This window comes from Sander lucioperca, chromosome 10, assembly GCF_008315115.2.
Source record: "Sander lucioperca isolate FBNREF2018 chromosome 10, SLUC_FBN_1.2, whole genome shotgun sequence".
Lineage (NCBI taxonomy): Eukaryota > Metazoa > Chordata > Actinopteri > Perciformes > Percidae > Sander > Sander lucioperca.
The window spans coordinates 18373239-18396865 of NC_050182.1; the positions used below are offsets into that span (position 1 = coordinate 18373239).

Genomic DNA, 23627 nt, shown 5'->3' on the forward strand with positions numbered 1-23627 from the left:
TCACTGGCTAATGTACAGTAAGTGATTTGTATTTAAATAGCCCACTATGCCGTTGTGAATTGTCCATGTTTATGCTAATTAAGACTATCAGCTCCACACAACTCTCTCTGTATTTCTCAGTATGACTATGTTCAGAAGATTGTGGCGTCCGGCGACTTTCCCGCGCAGAAACTCGAGTGAAGATAATGACCTCTTCTGAAGAGTCCATCATATATTTTTTTAATCCTCCGTGTCCTCCTTGGCTACTAGCAGCTGTGTGGAGGAGTGGGGACGATGCGCCGACAGTGTTGTTGTCATTACTTAAAATTCCTCATGGGGGCGACAGAAACTACACACTATAGTTTTAAGAAAACACAACAGATTAAGAGAAACACAACAAATTATGAAAACACAACACATTAAGAAAACACAACAGAAGTGTTTCCAGAAGACACTTCTAAGTGATGCACATCTGCTCTGCTATGCTTTACAGTAGCTCAGTCTGTAGGGTATTGGCTTGAGAACCTGAGGGTTGCCAGTTCCAGTCCTGATATGGACCAAATACAGAGTGTGAACTGATCTGGGGTCCGTTTCAGAAAGCAGGTTTAGTGAAAACTCTGAGTTTGTTAACCCTGACATGAGGGAAACTCTGGGTTTTCTGTTTCAGAAAGGGAGGTTAATCAAACCTGAGAGAGAGGGGTAACTCCAGCCCGTTTCAGAAAGAGAGGTAACTTCACCTCAGAGTCAGTTACTATGGTAACTGACTCTAAAATCTAGAAACTATAAAGATAATTAAGTGATAAATGCCATGCACACTGTAAACATGAATGTAACAGAGTATATTCATATTGTTATTTCCCCCCAGCAAAATATAAGGTCATAAACCATTGAGGTGTCCTCTCCCCTGTTGTTACATGAATGTACAGTAGCCTACAACACTAAATAGTTACTGGTCCAGTGAAGTAAGTCTATATTTTGGGAGGATTGTACAATTAGGATATGTTCTTAAAATTGTACAATCCTCCCAAATTATAGTCCCAGTTTACTGGACAACATAAATTGTGTGCTAAGAATGCCAAATACAATGCACATGAAAGAGGAACAAACATGATCCTTTTTTGTTAAAGAATTTAAAAAAAATGAATCAGCTAAAATAATTCAAGGTGCACTGTACTGTATAAACACACATGTACAGCATTTTATGTATTGCCCTTATGCTGCGTTCCAGACACAATTTTTAGCCCGTAAATTACGACTTCAAGTCACGACTCATGACTTGGTAGCGTTCCAGGCAAAGTCACCACAAACCCTTCTAGCTAGCGTTAGCGTTAACTAGCGGCTACCTACCGTTGATGTTAGCTAGGGCTAGCTGATACTAGCGATTTCTAGTCGGCAACATATTTTGGGCTTCATTTAATAAACATAACCTGTAGTAGTACACAGGGGCGTCGGACTGGGGGTAAAACCGATACTGATTACCAGGGCCCAAGGAGAGAGAGGGCTCTTGAAAAGTCTGGAATATATTTTATTTCACCTGAATATTTTCATTTCCTAATTACATTTCATAATGCATGTCAGATGAAATGTAAAGTGTATTGGCTGAATAACTTGGTTGATTGACTGACTACATTTTGTATACAAAAAAGACTATCTAAGGTCTCACCCACCCCTTGCTAATGCGCCAAATGGTTTAGTCCACCTGCACGCATTTTGTTTAGTTCAGTTGAGCATCTGGTGGAGACGTGGAGCGCAAACTTCTAGTATAGAAATGTCTTTCTCAAAGAAAGCCAAATTAGGCTGCCAGAAAAGAAAGGAAAGACAGGATAAGGAGAGAAAACTAAATGAGGGAAAGCAATTGCTGACTGACTTCTTTTCAAAGAAAGGTGAGCACAAACTAGAAAACGAAATGGTGCTAAACTACTTGAATATCTCCGCGACCGTTAGTGCTAAAAACGGACTGAGACAACCCATATGAAGAGCAGAACATACACTTTCAAATGATAATTTGGTTATACGTGTAATCTGAGGTAAAGGCTAAATAAATAAACTACACTAACAGTGCTGTTTGCATACAACGCATTTACTGGGGAATAAACTTCAGTATAAGCTATACATTTGAGGAAGCCATAGCATGTAAGCAATAGCATTTGTTTCGTTCTGCCTTTTTTCTTCAGATAAAAATGACTAGTGAGACGTTTTGTTTGTCTTTTATTATGAATGTAGCTTTTTCTTAATGTACAAGACTAAAATGGCATGTTTTAAGATTTCATTTATGCCTTGAAGTAATACAGCATAATACAAATAATGTTCTCAAGTAAAAATCATTTAAGTAAAGTGACTGTAGACCAGAGTAGCCTACATTAAGAAAGTCTGAAATGATGACTTAAGCACATATGGCATTAATATTAGGCTACCTTCAGTGGCATTTACTGGAGGGAGAACTCCAATGTCATGTATAAGCTATCTGTTCCTTTTGTCTTTTTCATTCTGCAAATAAAATATGAATGAGTCAAGTGTTGTTTGGTTATCTTTTATTATGCAGTAAGCAGTTTGTTCATGTAGGGATTAGAAAACTAAAATATAATAAATATAATAATATTGTAATATCATTTAGCTTAAATTTAGTAACCACAGTAAAGTAGGTTAGAGAATGTTGGGAAAGGTTTGAAATGTGTGTAGAGAAATTATCAGGCTACTCTAAGCAGTACAGTTAATAGTTATTACCCTATAAACATCTAGGCCTACAGATTCATGTGTACAGAGGCCTGATTATTATTATTATTATTATAAAAAAAAAATACAATCGTATACGTATTGTTTTGATTACAATGTGCGGAATTACTTTACATTGCCTATTTATGTCTATTTATTTCTATTTCTCACTGTTAATCACTAGCGTCTATACAGCATCAACAGAGGTTGCCTGGAACGCAGCATTAGTAACAGACTTCATTTAAAACACATTTGAAATGTTATCAACCTTTTCTAATTATCTCAACAACTGCCATAATATATTCATCAAACTTCTAACAACAATATGAACAGCAGTCTTCATTCAGCAATATAACAGTAACAATGTCACATAATAATTATAAAAAATAATGGTCACAACTTTAAATAATAACAGTAGATAACTGAACAGCAATATGCACCTGTTGTATTTTAATGCAGGCTGATAACAATAAGGTAAAACCACTGCTGGGTGATCAGAAAAGGCAGCAGGATTAATAAATCCTGGCTGTTAGCCTGGTCAGGAGCAGGCTAGCTGTATAGAATAACTCTCCATGGTAACTTAGGTGCCTCTGCTTTTGTGAAACCGAGTCAAGGCTAAATTGAGCCAGGATGACTGGGAAATCCCGGCTTAAACCCTTATCTTGGTTTTGTGAAATAGCCCTTTGGTCGGGAGCAGGTTTTCTTCGATAAACCTCGAGTTTCTCTCAGTCTCCTCCCTCTGACACAGCACTCTTTCATTTCATCATTCATTCATTCATTCAGTCAGTCTGTAGCAGGCGCATTTTAGTTTGTTATCTGCATGAATAAAAAAACAGGGTTGGTTTATTAACTTTGTTAGGCAGTTTTTTTGTCGACGATCCCATTGATGAAGAAGCTGTATTACTTCTCAGGGAGTTAAACATACGTCGGGAGATGATATTGAGGCCCCGACTATAGATGTATTTTCATTTCCAGATAACTACCTGTTTGAGCGGTATCATTTTTCTTCCCAGTCTATCTTCTATCTATCTATTATGTAGCCTACATAAACTTATCCGTCCTCATATCACTAACGTTACTCATCGTGGACTACAGCAGATTCTTTGTGTCACATTACGTTTTTTTTGCAAACGGCAGTTTTCTTTACAACATTGGTGATGCGGAGTAGAGGGCTGCATTAGGATTGGGTCCCGCTGGGTACCGCGCAAATCTTGCGGGAGCGGGCGGCTAAAAAAAACACTGCGGGATCGGGATGTAGCCTGGAACCCCCCCACGCCAGCAACACCATAGATATACATATATACTGACTGAGTATATACTGTATAGCCTATCTATGAGCAGACACCAGCGTGTCTGAGCCTCACAGGATGGGGGAGCTCCGAGGCTCCGTCCACCGTCCGCCCGCTCCCTCATCCTCTGCTCCTTCCTCCCCCTCTCACAGCAGCAAACACCTGCCTTCTTTGCCTGCATCTTCTCCCTATTAACCTATAAAATGACGTGTTTTCTCATGCGGGACGGGAGAAGACACAAAATCAATGCGTCTCTATTATTGTGCGGGCATAAATTCTCAGGGTTTTGCGGGTGCGGCGGGAATGGTCAGAAATTAGCTGGGAGTGGGCGGGAGCGGGATGAAGAAAACAGGGCTCTAATGCGGAGCATATTCGTAAAGCCACTGTAGCAAAGCACCGTCAGAAGAGTGTGACTCGCTCTGAAATGTTTTTTAAATGTTTTTGTAGTGTTCCCTGGACACAAACCAGTGAGAGCCATTAAAAAGGAGTCCCACAGTATTGCAGGTGAATGATGTAAACCCTTTGAAATAAAAGATTATGAATTATAATTTTGTTAATGATGGTGCTGCCGCCTCAGAATGGGATTAGTAGGCCTAGGACTTTTTTGCCCGCAGGATTGCGCCTAAATGAAATAGATTATAGGTTCAATACCATTTCATTTATTTATTGAGCAGGTTTAGTGAAAACTCTGAGCTGAATATATTTATTTTTACTAATGATTAAATATGATATTAATATACTATATTGGAACTTACACATTTACTCTAGCAGCAATTTTCTCCCATGCAAATTCTCTCTCTTTTGCAGCAGCCGCTGTGTTTTTTTATTTAACGAAATACATGTTCAAACTCGCTGTATATGCGCATGAGTATTTCCGCCGACCAGTTTGTTTGTGGTTGTTGCCATGGTGAATCGTAGTATCATGGCTCCATTCATGCTGCCTTTTTATAGTGGTGCACGCGCTTAACTCTGAGTGAACCTAGAGTTGATTGAACCAACTCAGATCAGCTGTTCTGGAACCGAAAACTCTGAGTTTCCCATCTCAGGGTAAATCTACTCAGAGATCAGGGTTAGACTCAGAGTTTGTTAAACCTCCTTCCTGAAACGGGCCCCTGGCAAAGAAAAATTAAGAAATCATTTAATTTAGCAAAACGTTAGTTAGCAAAATGTTAGTTAGCAAAAAGCTAACGCAAGTTTAATAGCAGATATCTGCAATAGTTAATATCAGAATCATGCAATGTCAATGAAATGAAATGAAAAAGCCTAAAACATTTACATTTAAGCTCAATTCCTAAAACCACCGATGGACAGCCAACTTAAAAAAAAGTCCATCCATCATCCATCTTCTTCCGCTTATCCGGTAATGGGTCGCGGGGGTAGCAGCTCCAGCAGGGGACCCAAAACTTCCCTTTCCCGAGCCACATTAACCAGCTCCGACTGGGGGATCCCGAGGCGTTCCCAGGCCAGGTTGGAGATATAATCCCTCCACCTAGTCCTGGGTCTTCCCCAAGGCCTCCTCCCAGCTGGATGTGCCTGGAACACCTCCCTAGGGAGGCGCCCAGGGGGCATCCTTACCAGATGCCCGAACCACCTCAACTGGCTCCTTTCAACGCGAAGGAACAGCGGCTCTACTCCGAGCTCCTCACGGATGACTGAGCTTCTCACCCTATCTCTAAGGGAGATACCAGCCACCCTCCTGAGGAAACCCATTTCGGCCGCTTGTACCCTGGATCTCGTTCTTTCGGTCATGACCCAGCCTTCATGACCATAGGTGAGGGTAGGAACGAAAACTGACCGGTAGATTGAGAGCTTTGCCTTCTGGCTCAGCTCTCTTTTCGTCACAACGGTGCGATAAATTGAGTGTAATACCGCACCCGCTGCGCCGATTCTCCGACCAATCTCCCGCTCCATTATCCCCTCACTCGCGAACAATACCCCAAGGTACTTGAACTCCTTCACTTGGGGTAAAGACTCATTCCTTACCTGGAGAAAGCACTCCATCGGTTTCCTGCTGAGAACCATGGCCTCAGATTTAGAGGTGCTGATCCTCATCCCAGCCGCTTCACACTCGGCTGCGAACTGATCCAGTGAGTGCTGAAGGTCACAGGCCGACGATGCCATCAGGACCACATCATCCGCAAAAAGCAGCGATGAGATCCCCAGCTCACCAAACTGCAACCCCTCTCCACCCCGACTACGCCTCGATATCCTATCCATAAATACTACAAACAGGATTGATGACAAAGCGCAGCCCTGGCGGAGGCCAACTCTCACCTGAAACGAGTCCGACTTACTGCCGAGAACCCGGACACAGCTCTCGCTTTGGTCGTACAGAGATTGGATGGCCCTGAGAAGGGACCCCCTCACCCCATACTCCCGCAGCACCTCCCACAGTATCTCCCGGGGGACCCGGTCATACGCCTTCTCCAGATCCACAAAGCACATGTAGACCGGTTGGGCATACTCCCAGGCTCCCTCCAGGATCCTTGCGAGAGTAAAGATCTGGTCCGTTGTTCCACGACCAGGACGGAATCCGCATTGTTCCTCTTCAACCTGAGGTTCGACTATCGACCGAACCCTCCTTTCCAGCACCTTGGAGTAGACTTTACCGGGGAGGCTGAGAAGTGTGATACCCCTGTAATTGGCACACACCCTCTGGTCCCCCTTTTTGAAAAGGGGAACCACCACCCCGGTCTGCCACTTCTTAGGCACCGTCCCCGACTTCCACGCAATGTTGAAGAGGCGTGTTAACCAAGACAACCCCTCCACACCCAGAGCTTTAAGCATTTCTGGACGGATCTCATCAATCCCTGGGGCTTTGCCACTGTGGAGTTGTTTAACTACCTCAGCAACTTCCACCAGGGAAATTGACGACAATCCCCCATCATCCTCCAGCTCTGCCTCTACCATAGAGGGCGTATTAGTTGGATTTAGGAGTTCCTCAAAGTGCTCCTTCCACCGCCCTATTACCTCCTCAGTTGAGGTCAACAGCGTCCCATCCTTACTGTAAACAGCTTGGATGGTTCCCCGCTTCCCCCTCCTGAGGTGGCGAACGGTTTTCCAGAAGCACCTTGGTGCCGACCGAAAGTCCTTCTCCATGTCTTCTCCGAACTTCTCCCACACCCGCTGCTTTGCCTCGGGCCCTTCGGTACCTTGCAACTGCCTCCGGAGTCCTCTGGGATAACATATCCCGGAAAGACTCCTTCTTCAGTCGGACGGCTTCCCTGACCACCGGTGTCCACCACGGTGTTCGTGGGTTACCGCCCCTTGAGGCATCTAAGACCCTAAGACCACAGCTCCCCGCCGCAGCTTCAGCAATGGAAACTTTGAACATTGTCCACTCGGGATGCATGAAAAGCTACGCCGGAGGTGTGAGTTGAAAGTCTGTCGGACAGGAGCCTCCTCCAGACGTTCCCAATTTACCCGCACTACCCGTTTGGGCTTACCAGGTCTGTCCAGAGTCTTCCCACACCCTCTGACCCAACTCACCACCAGATGGTGATCAGTTGATGGTGATCAGTTGACTGCTCTGCCCCTCTCTTCACCTGAGTGTCCAAAACATACGGCCTCAGATCAGATGAAACGATTATAAAATCGATCATTGACCTTTGGCCTAGGGTGATCTGATACCAAGTACACTCATGAGCATCCCTATGTTCGAACATGGTGTTCGTTATAGACAATCCATGACTAGCACAGAAGTCCAACAACAAACAACCACTCTGGTTTAGATCAGGGAGGCCATTCCTCCCAATCACGCCTCTCCATGTGTCTCCATCATTTCCCACGTGTGCGTTGAAGTCCCCCAGCAGAATTATGGAGTCCCCCACTGAAGCCCCATACAGGACTCCATTCAAGGTCTCCAAGAAAGCCGAATACTCCGAGCTCTTGTTTGGTGCATACGCACAAACAACAGTCAGAGTTTTCCCCCCCACAACCCGCAGGCGTAGGGAGGCGACCCTCTCGTCCACCGGGGTAAACTCCACCGGGGTAAACTCCAACGTAGCGGCGCTCAGCCGGGGGCTTGTGAGTATCCCCACACCCACCCGGCGCCTCACACCCTGGGCAACTCCGGAGAAGAAAAGAGTCCAACCCCTATCCAGGAGTATGGTTCCAGAACCGAGACTGTGCGTAGAGGTAAGCCCCACCAGATCCAACTGGTAGCGCTCCACCTCCCGCACAAGTTCCGGCTCCTTCCCCCACAGAGAGGTGACGTTCCACGTCCCCAGAGCCAGCGTCTGCTGCCCAGGTCTGGTCCGTCAAGGCCCCTGACCTTCACTGCCACCCATGTGGTAAAAAAAAGTCATCATACCAAATTGTAAACACAGACCTACAGCTACCAGTTCACATTCCATACTTGGAGCATAGCAGGACTTGATCCAGCAACCCTTCAGTTGCCATGCCAAGACCCTACGGACTGAGCTAATGGAGAACATACGGGCCATGTATTAGCATGTTAGCATTGTCATTGTGAGCATTTTTGCATGATGACGTTAGCATTTAGCTTAAAGCACTGCTGTGCCAAAGGACAGTCTGACATTGTTGGTAGCATGGCTGTAGACTCTGTAGTATTGATTATATCTGTAGCAGTCAGCGTAAAATGGCTGGTTGAGGCATCCAATTGCTCTGGCAGCAGTCTTATTAGTTTATGGTAATTCATCAATGACAAAGCACCTTTGGATGCTTTCACAGAGTGATTTGTTCAAATTCAACAAGATAGATGATGGAATCAGATGTCATCATTATTCTTCTATGTGATGTTGCGACGTGCGTTTTAATAAAGGGGCTACCACACACTACCTACTGTATATACACATTAGAAGTTAATAAATCAAGAAATTCTCATGCATCCATTTTTAAAAAACTATACTCCTCTTATTGTACTTGTCTTGCAGCTACAGAAAAAGTGAGTTACTGTTTTGCTTCTGATAAATCCAATATACATGACTGAAACGTGAATTACCACATTGATATGCAAGTTGTGTTTGAGTTTGAAAAAAGTTTTGGATTAAAACATTGGTCCATTAAAAGTTACTCCTCTCCATCCAGCTCAGTAATTCTGCTTGATGGAGTTGAAAACTTTCTCACTCGACCTTGGTCTCCTTTCAGATTCAATCTGAGTCTCAGTGATGTATGTGTATTCTGTATGTGCATGTGTGTTTTCACTTACTATTTATATTTATATATATATATCAATGCACGTAAATGCATGTGTGAGTTGAGTGCAATAATTCTCAGACGTCTGATGATTAATTTATGTCTTACCTGCCTTTTTACTGAATTACTCTGCCGGCCCTTAGGGGGTTGTGCTGCACGCAATGCTGCAAATAACAGCTCAAATGAAAAAATGCAAATGATCAGGCTAGATCCAGCACCAAATCCATAGGGACCCCCCTCCCCCACCACCCCACCCACAAACACACACACACACACACACACACACACACACACACACACACACACACACACACACACACACACACACACAACCATGCAAACAAACTGTCTCCTACACTTGCTCTTTCTCTCTCCCTCTTTAACTTTCCCTCCCTCCCTCTCTCCATCCATCCATCTATTCTCTCACTCTATCTCCTTCTCTCTCTCTGGCTTTGGGGAGAGGAAGCCGGATGAATATCAGCAGGGGTCAGAGAAATGCTTGCAGTGAATAACAGAGGCATAATAAACAGAAGCCTTCACTCAAATTATGAGTGCTGCAGTTTCACACACACACACACACACACACACACACACACACACACACACACACACACACACACACACACACACACAAAAAGGAATCCAATCAATCAGCAAAGTTGCCTTATCTCTGCATATGAAAATGGAACTTCAGAAATTAGCTCATTTATTTTGGACAATTAGGGTTATTGAAGTGTGACAGTGAAAATTTAGTGTTCACTGAAGCATATGCTCCGCAACAATAGCAGGGAGCCAATTGAGTGCGAGAGGCATTAAAAGCTGGAGTATTTACTTATCAATGTAACCGGTGTGCTGCGTTGATCTCATTAAAACCGCTTCCTCTGTGTTCCTTTATTTAGACAGGACACAGACAGAGAGAGGAGAGGAGGAGAGGAGAGAGAAGAGACAGGAGCAGTCATACCAGTCGCATATGATATTATAGCCTGATCGAAACACAGAAATGGAAATAAGAAACACACAGAGTTTTGAAAACCAGGTCCTACCTTTGAAATAAAGTAGCTCTGCTGCTTCTTGGAAATCAATTTATTGAACCCAATGGGTTCACGGCTGCTGTGTTTTGTTGCTGAGTTCAACTGGGTCTTTGAATATCAGACTTGTCTTGGATATTATTTAACACTGCAGAAACTGTCATACTGCTTCACACCAGTGTTGAAAAGTCATTAAAGTGTCAGATATCTGTAGTCTTCCAGAGTCTCTGCAATGTAAGAAATAAATCGTTTTTACATTTGTTTTTTTCCAAATAGTGTTTTTTTTTAAAACATGCTCTGTTTTTTGGGGGAATTTTTGACCTTTTCATAGCTCATTTTATGTTGCTTTGATGTAATACATTTTCACTGTATCACACATAATCATGTTTTATTTGAAATCATAAACAATCACATCAACAAAAGCTATTTTCTGAGGGTGTCCTTATATCCCAGTGGTTAACGTACAATGCATACATATAATTGCAATGTCCCTGGTTTGATTCAGACAGAGGACCTTTGTTGCATGTCCCCCTCTCTCGTCCCACGTGTCCTCTCTGTCTGTACTATCTGCCAAGAAAGGCTAAAATGCCAAAAATAACATTTAAAAGAGCAAATCCAGTCATGACTTCCCTCTTTTTCCCAATGTAAGCCCACAGTCGTTGTCCTATGACGCGCAGAATGTTATCCCTATATAGTCTCCAGTGTCATAATCCAGTACCTTGTACACCCACCATTCTCCCCGAGTGCTTCCTACACAACAAAAAACACTGCCAGGGAACATAACCCCAGATTATATTTCTTTACAAAACGTAATGGAAACGGAAACATGTATAGCTTTTGAATAAATAGCTTTAGACTACTTGTTGCTAAAGTAACCGCTAACTGTAGTTAGCTGCCATTAGTATAAGGTGACCAGATTTCTGAGACAAAATCCGGGGACATTTTCAGCTCAGAAGTGTAAATACCTCCAAAACAGGTAATGTTTTTATCCTTGTAAACTTAAAACGGGGACACTGCCCCAGGGGCGTCACTAGACCTAGAGCTGCACTGGGGCACAAGCCCCCCTAGGGGGGGGTCCATGGGCATGCTCCCCTGTAAGAAAGTTTCTGGTGTTACTACGGGGGGGGGGGGGGTTCTATGTGGGGACTGTCCCTCAGGGGAGTGTCTCTCAGTGTCGGATACCAATGCAAAAATCACCTTTTAGCATCTGTAAGGGCAGGCAGAGCAGCAGCTTTGCCACAGCGCTGTAAGATGACGTAGTATTAAGAGCGACAACGGTAGCGAGTAGTATGAAAGACCTAAAATCTGCATGAGGAGGTTGGTTGGGCTGGTGGATGGGTCAAACAACACAGGACTTTCAACCAAGAGACCGGGGTTCATGTCCTGTTCTTGTCCCACGTGTCACTGAAACGTACATTTTATAACCCCACCCACCATCTTTTCCTAAACCTAACTGTCCCGTTCTCATGCCGCATGTCAGTTAAACGTACGTCCCAGCCCAGAGCGTCAAAAAAGTGACGCCAAGAGTCCAGACCAAGTGCGTCTAAATATGTCGCCAAAGGCTAGACGCGAGTCCTGAGATCGTTAAATAGTTGACAATAGTCCAGACCCATAGTTCAAAAAGTGACACCAAGAGTCCCGACTAAGTGCATCTCAATGTGACGCTAAAGGAGACTTTTTGCCTCAATAACAAACGCCAAGGGCACCTGACCAAGCGTCGCTTTTTGACGCGATGGGAGTGAGAATGGGTTGGCCAGACAGGACCGAACACAGCCTTCGAGACTGACGGAGGAGGCCAGTTTGACGACAGGGAATACAGTACAGAGATGGTTTCTTTTCTTACTACAGTAAGACGCAGTTAGTGGTTACTTTAGCAACAAGTAGCCTAAAGCTATCTATCAAAAACTCAGTAAATCACCTACCGTATTCACTGTCGTCAAACTGGCCTAAAAACATTTGACATCTTAATGACAAGTCCGATGCGTTTTTGTGTTTGGACCCCGGAATGCAGAGACGGAGACAGAGATGGTTTCAAGGGTGTTTATTGAGAAAAAGTAAAAGTCGCTGAAGAACTGGCTGCTTGGCACCTGGTGGCAGGTAAAGAAGGTAGTCTGACCTGAAGAATCACTTGAGAGCTGGAGAACGCTGGAACACTGGAGACTGTGCACATGGATAAACTGAGTTAGTTAGTATTAGTCCAGGAGTCCAAAAATGCAGGAACAAAATTACTACTAAACTACTAGTCTCACACACACGCTATTTTCATAAACGGACATTTCACCCTCTCCGTTTTCAAAAATAACATCGTGCACAGCTGTCAGTTTTCAGAAAAGTGTTCATTTACACGTACCTGTGTATATATTCCGTCAATGCCGTCAAGAGCATGCCAAACCTGTAGGTGGCACTGTAGCGAGAAGCTCAAGCCCACGTTAGCCAATCAGAATCCACAAAATAGCAACAACAGCAACGAATCACTTCCTCTTTCTTTTTTGAACAAAGATGAAACCTCCGTTTGTCTCAGTTTACATGCAAACGTGCAAACAAAGTTTTCCAAAATCTCCACTCTGGCCGGAGTTTTTAGAAAGACTCGTTTTCAGAGGCGAATTCTCCGTTTGCGTGTAAACGAAGGGCACAAACGAAGGGAAATGTCTCCGTTTTTCAAAATAACCATGTACGTGTAAATGGGGTATGGAAGAGCTTAGGTGAGCAGGAAATTTAGGAACAAAGAGCCACTGCACCTAGCGCTTGCAACGGGATAATTTGGCACAGGAGTGGAGTCTTGACCAGGCTTTAATGGAAAGGGTGATAACGAGATAAGTCCCAGGTGCGCCTCGTTGCAGAGACTCAGCTCAGCTAGCCACGCCCTCAGCTGCAACTACACTGCCAGAGAGAGAAAACAGAAACAGAAAAAACCCACCAAACACAAAAACATCAAAATAAACACCACCATGACAAAACGGTTCCACTTTACTTGAGGTCAAGGGACTTATTCATGACTTTGTCATAAAAGCATTTGATAGTGTAATCAAACTTTATGACAGCTTTATGACAACTGATTCACTTTACTTGAGGTTAAGGAAAATATTCATGACACAATTATAATGGTCTCATGACAGCCAATGTAAAACCCAACCACTTATGAAAGTTTAATGTAATGTTGACACATACAGCTAAGTAGTTTCTTTGATAACTGGGCCTGCTATGACATATTTATGACAGGTGATGTTGTCTAGTTTAAAGTGCTCATATTATGCTCATTTTCAGGTTCATAATTGTATTTAGAGGTTGTACCAGAATAGGTTTATGTGGTTTAATTTTCAGAAAACACCTTATATTTGTTGTACTGCTCATTGCTGCAGCTCCTCTTTTCACCCTGTGTGTTGAGCTCTCTGTTTTAGCTACAGAGTGAGCACTTCTGTTCCATCTTTGTTGGGAGTCACACATGTGCAGTAAGTACTGCTATCCAGTCAGAAGCAGAGTATGAGGGCGTGCCATGCTAGCAGCTAGGCGAGCATTATAACGTGTTACAAAGTGACCACGTTTGTCTCTGAAGTAAAGGCTGGACTACAATAGAGCTGTTTGGAGCAGTTTGTGAACAGTGTTTTCTGTTGGAGATGGTAAGTCCCTTTGGGGTGGACTTTGGGCTTTTTCACTTTGTAAACCTACAACGTGCACAAAAAAGATAAATAACACAATAAAGGAAAGGAGAAAAGCCAAAACGCATAATATGAGCACTTTAATGTCAAGTTGTCATAACAAAGACATAGACAGGTTATATTATCTTGCTTAATGTCAAGTTGACATAACACAAATATCTCAAACAACGCCAACTTTGCATTAAAGGTCTCATAATTTACCAAATGACACTTAATGAAAACAGTCATAAACATTCATAAAGACTCCTTCATGTTCATGACATGTATCATGTCATGGTTATGATGGTGTCATGTCAGTCTTTTGGCGTTTTTCCATTACATGGTACCTGCTCGACTCGCCTCGACTCTACTCGCCTCGACTCTACTCGCCTCGACTCGACTCAACGCACTGTGCGTCCGTTTTCCATTGCAGATTTTAGTACCGCCTCAGCGCGGCTGGTCATCATAGTGACGCCGCAGGAAACTGCCGTGACGTAATTTCCAACGTGATTCACAACCGCTACACAATGGAGGACGTCGAAGGTGTGTTGTTTTTGATTCTCGGCATGTGGCTATTTGCCACGGCCAGAAGACAAATTTTGTTTCAAAAGAAGCTGAAGAAAAACAGGAGAGTTTGGGAATTACTGCAGAGTTCAGACGTCGACACGACTATTGTTCGCTGACACAAAAGGATAAGTTACGTTACCTGGTAACGTTAGCTAACATTTGCATGTGTTCAGGGTCACAGTCAGTATTTACCATACGCTATACAAAGTATTACACAAACTTTAGCAACCATTATTACACACTAAAATAGGTATGCTATGTACTGTTTGTGTTTCAGATCGTTCACGCTTTGCAAAATCTCCGCTGCAGACCGTCTGTTTGGGTGTTCAACCGAGCTGCTGAGTGGTGGGATGTTGTTGTTCTCGGTTTCACACACACTCAGTGGGTTCAGAACTTCATAATGTCTGAAGAAACATTTGTCTACCTGTACAACAAAATGTGTCCAGCGATGGAGAGACAGGACACAATCTTCCGCAAGTGTGTACCTCTAAAGAAGAGATTGGCCATGGCATTGTGGAAGCTTGCGACCGGCTCCGAGTACAGAACTGTTGGCCATCTTTTTGGAGTAAGCATCACAACTGTGTGCTGGTGTGTTCAAAAGTTCATTGCTGCTGCAGAGATGTTGTTGGTGCCGGAACAAATTTGTTTCCCAGACCAGGAGAAGTTTGCAGAAATGGCTGCCTACACTGAGAGAAGATGGGGGATCCCGCAGTGTATTGGTGCTATTGATGGATCACACATACCCATCATAGCACCACAAGAGTACCGCTGTGACTCCATCATTCTTCAAGGTGTTGTTGATGGAAAGGGACTGTTCTGGAACGTGTTTGCAGGACTGCCTGGCAGCTCGGATGATGCTCGTGTTTTGAGACTGTCCACAGTGTGGGAGTTAGCCAGCAGTGGCAACTACTTTCCTGCTTCCACCAGGAACATCGGTGGGGTTAATGCTGGCTACTACATGCTGGGGGATTCTGCCTATCCCTTGCAGAACTGGCTCTTAAAACCATTGCATGACACTGGACGTCTCACAGCAGAACAGCAGATTTACAACAAGAAAATCTGCAGGGTACGGGTTGTTGTTGAAAATGCTTTTGGTAGACTGAAGGGAAGGTGGCGTTGCCTTATGAAAAGAAATGACTGATGTAGAACTGGTGAGATCTATGGTGCTGACTTGCTGTGCTTTGCATAATCTTTGCGAGACTCACGGAGAGGCCCATGACAGTGACTGGGATGCATCTGGGGCAGCAGCGCCTGTGGTGGCACTGTCACAGGGTGCAGAGGAAGAAGGCAGAGATGTATGGGAGGGTTTGATGCGCTACTTGAATAGCTAAATAATAAAAACATTGTTTAATATATTGTCTTGTTTTTTTTTTAAGTTATAACAGCGTTGGAAATGACATGCAAAAGCCCTTGTAATATAAAACCATGATGAAAGAAACATTCTTTAATTAGTTAAAAAGGTTTATTGAACAAATGTGCAAACATGCAAATAACAAACTATATACATAAGTTAGGATCCTAAATGGCAAAATACACACACATGGTGTCAAAACATCAAACATAATTTACATAAATTAGGTTTGTAAATGGCAAAATACACACAGTGTCCAAACATTAAAAGATTAAAAGCACCTCTTGACTATAAGATTTTTGTCATACTATATAATCCAAATATAGATGCTCATTTGCATTGACTTTTGGCTATATGTTGTTTTTTTTATCACATATGTATGCCTGTAAACACAATTTCATGACACTGTACTGAAGCTATCTCTTGGTGGAGACTACGACTCTTTATTTAAAACAATATATTTAACCTTTATTTAGTCGATTGAGAACAAATTCTCATTTGCAACGACGACCTGTCACATTCACACAGTTACATTCATACCTGGAAGCTGCCCAGTACAACCACAGTCTGATCTGGATCTGGTTGGGGTTAAGGACCTTGCTGAAGGGCACCTCAGTGGTGGTGAGGGAGTGAGAAGTGCTCTGTCACTTTCCCCACCGTGCTTTCCCCTGTCGGTCTGGGGATTGAACCAGCAACCTCCTGGTCACAAGCTCGCTTCTAACCTCTAGGCCACCACTCCCACTCTCAGCGCAGGACGTCTCTGATCTGAAGATAGAAGAGAGGTTTTTTTATATACTTTATCTCATTTACAGCAAGTAAAGATGATATATCAATTTGCTTCCATTTTGAATACCTAACCAGTTTACAATGTTGATTCATCTCCTTTGTAGCGTAAGCTGAAAGCAGATATTCATTTTGTTTATGACTTTATAAAAAAATGCTACAGAGATAAATTATCATTTGTTGCAGCAGCTTCTCTGCTGTGAATTCCAACAACTTTGCACCAAACTATTGACAGAGACAAACCACGGAGGTAACAGCAACAGCGGTACATCTGTACGTGCATACGTCTCACCTGTAAAACAATGCTTCACACACTGATAAATAGCAATGCAATACCTTATCAATATGCAGTGTTCTCCAGTACTCTAACATCTACTAAGAGGTCCAAGATTAAATTTTTAAATGAACTACCGCCTTTTGCTTCATTTCCTTACCAAAGGCTGAATAATGTATCACAATCTACTGTGGCAGTTGATTTTAATCAGGCCATTTCTAAAAAAAAAAAAAGGGGAGGGGTTGTATCTGAATGGAGTTCATACATTCCCCTCGTCTCAGACAGTAATCTCTAGGGATACAAATAGGAAACAGTGACAGGGGCCGTCTACAAAGTGATAAATATTTAAGATGCAATTTTAATAAATAATATTCACATGAAAATATAAAGCATACATAAAACATAAAAGCAGTGTTTGTTATGGCCTCCCGGTTGTCATTACATATTCAGATGCTAGTGTTTTTTTTTCTGTGCCATCAGCATCTCTTCAATATTAACACCTCCGCAGATGGATTTCTGATTGCCTGGCTAAATGTGTGTATCCCCTGCTTCTAAATTATTATTGCGATTATCATTATTAATGGCTTTTCTGTTTGCAGTCAATTTACATCCCACTCTTTGAGCGGAGGAGACATGCCTGTATCTCTTCGACATCATTTCCCCTCCTGCCTTCATGTTCTAGTTCTCTCTCTTGTTTCCCTCTCCGTCTGAGAGGCCTCGGCTCTCTGGACGTAGGATTTATTGAATCTCACTGCCAACTATGGGAGCCATAATATAAACCTTCCAGTAATGTATTCTATATGTAAATGGAGGAGGGTGACTGCAGCACCAGCACCAACACTTCATTACTCTGAGTATGTGGGGTGTGTGCGTGAGTGTGTTGAAATGCAGATATCGGCCGAAGATCTCCGTCTGCAGAACATATTAGGGAGTGTCTGACTAGAGATCAGCTGAGCAAATCAATCTCATCACTGCACTTTGGCCCGCTCAAAGTCATGGTTAATAAACAGAAATAACAAAAGGGGAATAGAGCTGATATAAAAGTGTGCGGAAAAGGAAAAGTGTTTAGTTTGCCATGAAGGAAAGACTGATTCAGTTTACCTCCCTGTTCTTAGAGTGAGAGCAAAACTGCAGTGGTCTCAAACTTTAAAAAAAATAAAAAATGATAGGATTTAGGTTTTATAAGTCTCAGAGTCCTCTGGGCCCCTGTCTAGACCTACTCTGTTGATGTACTCTATATTATATACAGAATAATTCAGTTTTGGTTCCATATCCCACTAAGGCAAGCAGAGAAGATGTAGAAGGGATGTTAGATTGGTTGTTCATACTGTACCTTCAAATTACACTTTACATTCTACACTGCCTTGTGCAAAAATGAAACACACTTCCTCTGACAGTTTCCAAGCCAAATGCATATCACACATGAACCTCTGAATGCATACGACAGTCCAACCCATCTCTTCTGATTTTTATATACCACTAATTTGAAGTTAACATAATGGAATTGGTGCCTGGATTACATTTCACTGGCAATGTTTCTTTTGTCTAGAGAGTGTGACATTCCAGCCCAGTACCCCAGTCTCTCTGGCCTTAAACAAGTGCATTGAATTGTTTGAATATAACCATACAAATTTTAACATGCCTTAGTTGCAGGAGCGTATGAAAAAAAATGAAATAAGTTGACAGTTAACATTTTGCAGTTGCAAATTGTATTTGCATTGAACAATTTTCAAGCCGTTCTTTCTCCCAATTCGTCAAATTCTGAGGTTTGGACAGCGTCAGATTCCGACGCATGTCTGTATGGGGCAGAGCAGCAGCTCGACCACGGCGCTGCAAATATCGTAGTATGAAGAGTGACAACAGTAGGGATGGTAGATGAGTCAAACAATGCAAGAGACCTGGGTTCGTGTCTAGCGTGTCACTTAATGGAACATCTTTTAGGCCAGCCATCTTCTCCTAACCCTAACTAAGGTGCAGGCTTGGAGGCTAAAATTTAAATTTTTTTTTTTTCAACCATTTGGTCGTCTTTTTTTCGACACTTTTGTTGCTTTCCGATGTTTTTGTCCTTTTTCCCAACGTTTTTGTCACTTTCATCCAAGTTTTTTGTCACTTTTTTCAACGTTCTTTTATCATTTTTTTTCAAATGCTATAAAATTGAATAAAACACCCAAATTCAATGAAAGTAATGAACTGATCATTTATTTTACTTGAGAAGAGCATTGTAGAGAAACATCCACATTATTATTATTATTTTTTTTTTTATTTGGTTGAAAGAAACCCAAATTTCTGATATAGAAACTTTTTGAAAATGGGTCAAATTTGACCCGAGGACAACAGGAGGGTTAAGTTCGTCCTTGACAACATCCAGATGGTGAACAAAGTGACTCACCCACGGCCTCTCCTTGAAAAACTGCTGCTGTACAGAGATTTTTTATAGATGTGGAGCATGCTGACGTAGTTGGGAGGCGATCAGTTTAGCCACAGTCTGATCAAACTCAAAAACCTTTTTAGAATAAAGGCGAATCTTTGCTGGGTCCATATTTGGTTTGATCCTTCTGTCACGATTGAGTAGAGCAGGTGAACCCAAACGGGCAGACAACAAGAAGTTGAAGACAACTCTTTATTGCAGGTTTTGTGAAGGCCAGGCAAACTGCTCTCAACATGACAAAACCAAGGATTCAACAAAGACTGAACTGATAACCAAAATCCTAGATTAAGACACATTTAATATAAGCATTTCCTTGTTATGTTGATAGAAAATGTGGCATTATATTTCATACCAATACTGAACGAACATCATTTTTAGGAGAAAGGAGTGAACAGTTAAGCTTATTTTGTGTGAAACAAACAATCCAGCTCTGAATGTTACATTATCAAAACATTCTTTTTTCAAAAATTAATATTTGTCTGATATTATACATTAACATGAATCTAAGATTGTAATAGCAAAGATAAATTGGCCAATTTGTGAGAAAAAAATGTCTTTCTATGCCTACTATGGTAGCCATACAGTTAAGCTTAAGGATTCACTGCCATTCATTTTCATCCATGCGGCCTAATTTAATGCGACTGTCTCTCTTTTAGCTAAGGGGTCCTTGGCCTAAAAAACATTGAAGACCCCTGGTCTAGACAGATACGTGTTGCATAGATGCAGCAGTAATGCAACACCAAAATCATCTTCTTAGTATGTCACTACAACAGGGGACTGCGCCGCTGAAACACACACACACACACACACACACACACACACACACACACACACACATAAACACGCAAACACTCACAGATGCACACAGCCTCTACCAGAATAAGCGAGTGAGGCTGGCAGCCAAAGCAGGCTTGGCACAGGGCCTAATGATGCCCGGCATGCGTCTGCTCTCGACAACGGCGGGGTAACACCTGCCAACTTTTACCAAGGTGTAAATGTCTCTATTAGCAAGCGGCTGGTCCCAAGTGTACGTCGCTCTGATCAGAGGAGGGACTGCGGGCGCTCTGGTTGCTGTTCAGAACCTGGTAATCGCTGGGTCCAGTGGGCCTGTTCAGCACGCCGCTCTCTTTTTCTACTCTTGTATGCAATCTTTTCACATTATGAAAGAGCAGGTGTAAATGTGAGAATGGAGCTGTGTACAAGAATGGAAATTTCAGCTTGCTGCCAACTTGAGGCTTGATGTTTCTGTTTCAGTGCTGCTCATTGAGTATTCATGTACTTTAAAGCAGCTTGCACACATGCCATTAAAACTTAAAACATTGGCATGTTTTTTTTACTAATTCTGCAAATATTAGATGTTTTTCTCCCTTTGGGCCTTTTTGCATTTGAATGCAGCCAAATTTTCACAAGATCACACTGGTGTGAAATGGCACATCAAGTGTCCTCTGAACTATGGTCCAAAACTCCTCTCTGCTCTTCCCGTTGGCCAGGCCTGGAAAGACAACGCACTGAGTGAAATATTGATGGGATCTGGATGAGAAATGGTTTTTCATCTCAATACAAATAAACACCCCACTGGTTCATAGTGTGGTTGTATTTGTTTGATTTAGTTTTACTGCAGCAAACTGAAATAGCCCTTGCTCTGACATCCCTTAGTCACGACTTTTTCTCCCCGTCTTTTTGGCCAAGTTCACAGTGCAGATAGGAAATTGATTTTTCTGCGAAGATCAGGGATCAGTTTGTATTTTTTACTTAATCGGTCTGAAAAACAGATGTACCATGTTACACAGCCTCTCAAGTGCTGAATGGAACATCCAAATATAAAATATTTTCTCAATGCTGACCTCAAATTCAGATTCCCAACCGATGTAAAGCCAGTGTTCAAACAGGGCCAGTGTGAGGATTCTTCTTTGGACAGTAAAAGGACCCCGCTTTTATTCCTGTGTCCAGGCGAGGTTTATTTTCCTCCAATCATAATCCCCACTTTGTTTTTACAGCAGCCGTTGTGTTTGCATTCACATTCATGACGCCTCTTCCCATATAAAACCCATAGGACATATTGTAGGACAGAGTTTGGTACATTATGCATATTGCAGATACCAGGTTACTGGATATGAATTAACATAATCCGAATGGGAAACAAAAGGTATTTGCATATTTTGGCAAATGCTATTGTTACATTTCATTATGCAACTTTGAAACCTATATTCCTCTGAGAGATGAATATTGAGGCAACTGTGCACACAATAATACCATTTGTAACGCCATAGGATTAAGTGGGGCCTCTTATGCTCAAGAATACCTAATATGGGTATCAGAGATTTAATGAATGGTTGGGTTTCTCTTTATTGGTTCACGCTTGTTAAGTGAATCACTCTCACAACAGCCAGTCCACAAGCCAGTCAGACATGTGCGGTAACATTATAGTTATAAGGAGGTTGTAGACTCAAATCCCCAAACCAGCTGGAAAGAGATGGGAGACATTTACAGCATGATCCCAGTTTCTGCAGAAAGCTAAGGCTGTACCCTGCAGCTCCCTGGTGTATGTGTCACAAAGGTCTTTTACAATTCCCAGGCTTGAATCATACTCAGAGACGTTGGATTTCAGTCAAAATGATCTTTATATGCTTCTTTTTGTTTCACTCAGCAAATGTACATTTCTAGTGTGCCAAAATAGAAAATCCGATTTCAACCAGTCTATAGAGAAAGGGACTACAGTTTTTACCCTTTTCTGTTTGGGGGGGGGGGAGGGCCAGCGGCATGCAACGTCCACTCTGCTTTTCCTGTTCGGGGCACTCGCACAAAGCCGACGCGCTGATCCGCCAGACGTCCACTGCTGTCCTTTCGCGGTCTCTAGCTCTGCTGTCCAGCCCGTCTCTGTGTCCCGTCCTGCCCCCCTGGAGTGTATTTCTGCTCTGTTCCACCACCGTCCTCCACCGCTCTAACTCCGCTCCTTTTTCCGCTCCCCTTGCGTCTCAACCATTCATTATCCAATGCGCTCCCGGTGTGTTGGAGCGCGTCCCCGTGTTCCTCCAGCATCTCCCCTGATGAAGAGATGCACCTCAGGTGCGCTGGGAGGAGTCTTCAGTTCTGTGCCAGGAAAGCCAAAACACAACCAAAACACCACACTATATACACAATAAAACACTCAAAACACCACACTATATACAATAACATGACACTCCTCCCACCTTTAAAGATTGTCGTCCCGGCAATCATCTCACGCTCTGTAACGACCTGGTTTGACTCCTGCAGTACTTCTGATCGACCTATGAGGCCGGTCGACATTGATCTGACCTGGTTGTGAAGGGCCTGGTGAGGTTCCCAAAGTTTCCGCTACCTCCTCTCCTGTCACTGCCACTGGACCATGTCCTTCTGTCGGCTGGACCAGGGGGGTCCATGTTTTCCCCCCACTGTGATTTTGGGGCTAGGATCCACTGCCTGCTTCCTGCATGGAAGCAGAAGAGGCAATGTACTCACCTCTGGAGTATCTTGTGGGGTAACCGGTCTTGTTTGGGGCAGCGGTGGGTCTGGACAGGGCCTAAGGTGATTTCGGTGGATGGTCTTTGTTGGCCCGTCACGGCCTTCAGGACGGATTCTGTATGCCGGACTGTCTGAAGAGAGACTAGATATGACGACATATGGTTCTCGTACCCATCTTGGGGTCAGTTTGCCCTGGGCTCGCCAGCGGAAATTCCTCACCAATACTCTCTCCCGGCAGCAGTGGTAGCGCCATCCTTTTTTTATTATTTCAATTCAATTAAATTTTATTTATAGTATCAAATCATAACAAGAGTTATCTCGAGACACTTTACAGATAGAGTAGGTCTAGACCACACTCTATAATTTATAAAGCCCCAACAATTCCAGTAGTTCCCCTTATACCTCTTCTGGTCTCTGGCCTGTCTGAGTTTGGAACACTTCAACACTGTTTCATATGCTTGCAGCAGTGTCTGGTGATGTGCCTGGACCCATCCTCCCTGTTGGTTGGTCCGTGGAGGCGTAGGGGCTGCCATCAACATATCCACTGGAAGACGGCCGTGCCTGCCAAACATTACAAAGAAGGGAGAGAGGCCAGTAGACTCATAAACAGTGTTGTTATATGCATGCACTAACTCTGGTAACTGCTTAGCCCACTGTGTCTGTTCTTCTTCATTCAAAGAACTCAGAAGAGTAAGCCGTGTGTGATTGAACCTTTCCACTGAGCCGTTTCCTTGGGGGTGGTACGGGGTAGTACGACTCTTCCTGGCTCCATACATATTGCACAGTTCTGCGAGGACCGCTGATTCAAAAGCTGCTCCTCGGTCTGAATGTATTCTCTCAGGGCATCCAAAAGGCTGGACGATGCATTTCCACAGTATTTTCGCTGTTGTCCCGGCCGTCTGGTCCTTTGTAGGCACGGCCCATGCAAATCTGGAAAAGAC

The 23627-nt window shown here is 43.2% G+C and overlaps 1 long non-coding RNA gene across 1 annotated transcript; it reads left to right on the top strand.

Annotated features, from left to right (window-relative positions):
• The first annotated feature begins 1420 nt into the window (after nucleotides 1–1420).
• Nucleotides 1421–17732, top strand: LOC116043347. Its single transcript, XR_004103445.1, has 3 exons — nucleotides 1421–1696; nucleotides 8441–8444; nucleotides 17719–17732. It is a non-coding gene; the product is annotated as an uncharacterized LOC116043347 (long non-coding RNA).
• Nucleotides 17733–23627: the final 5895 nt, after the last annotated feature.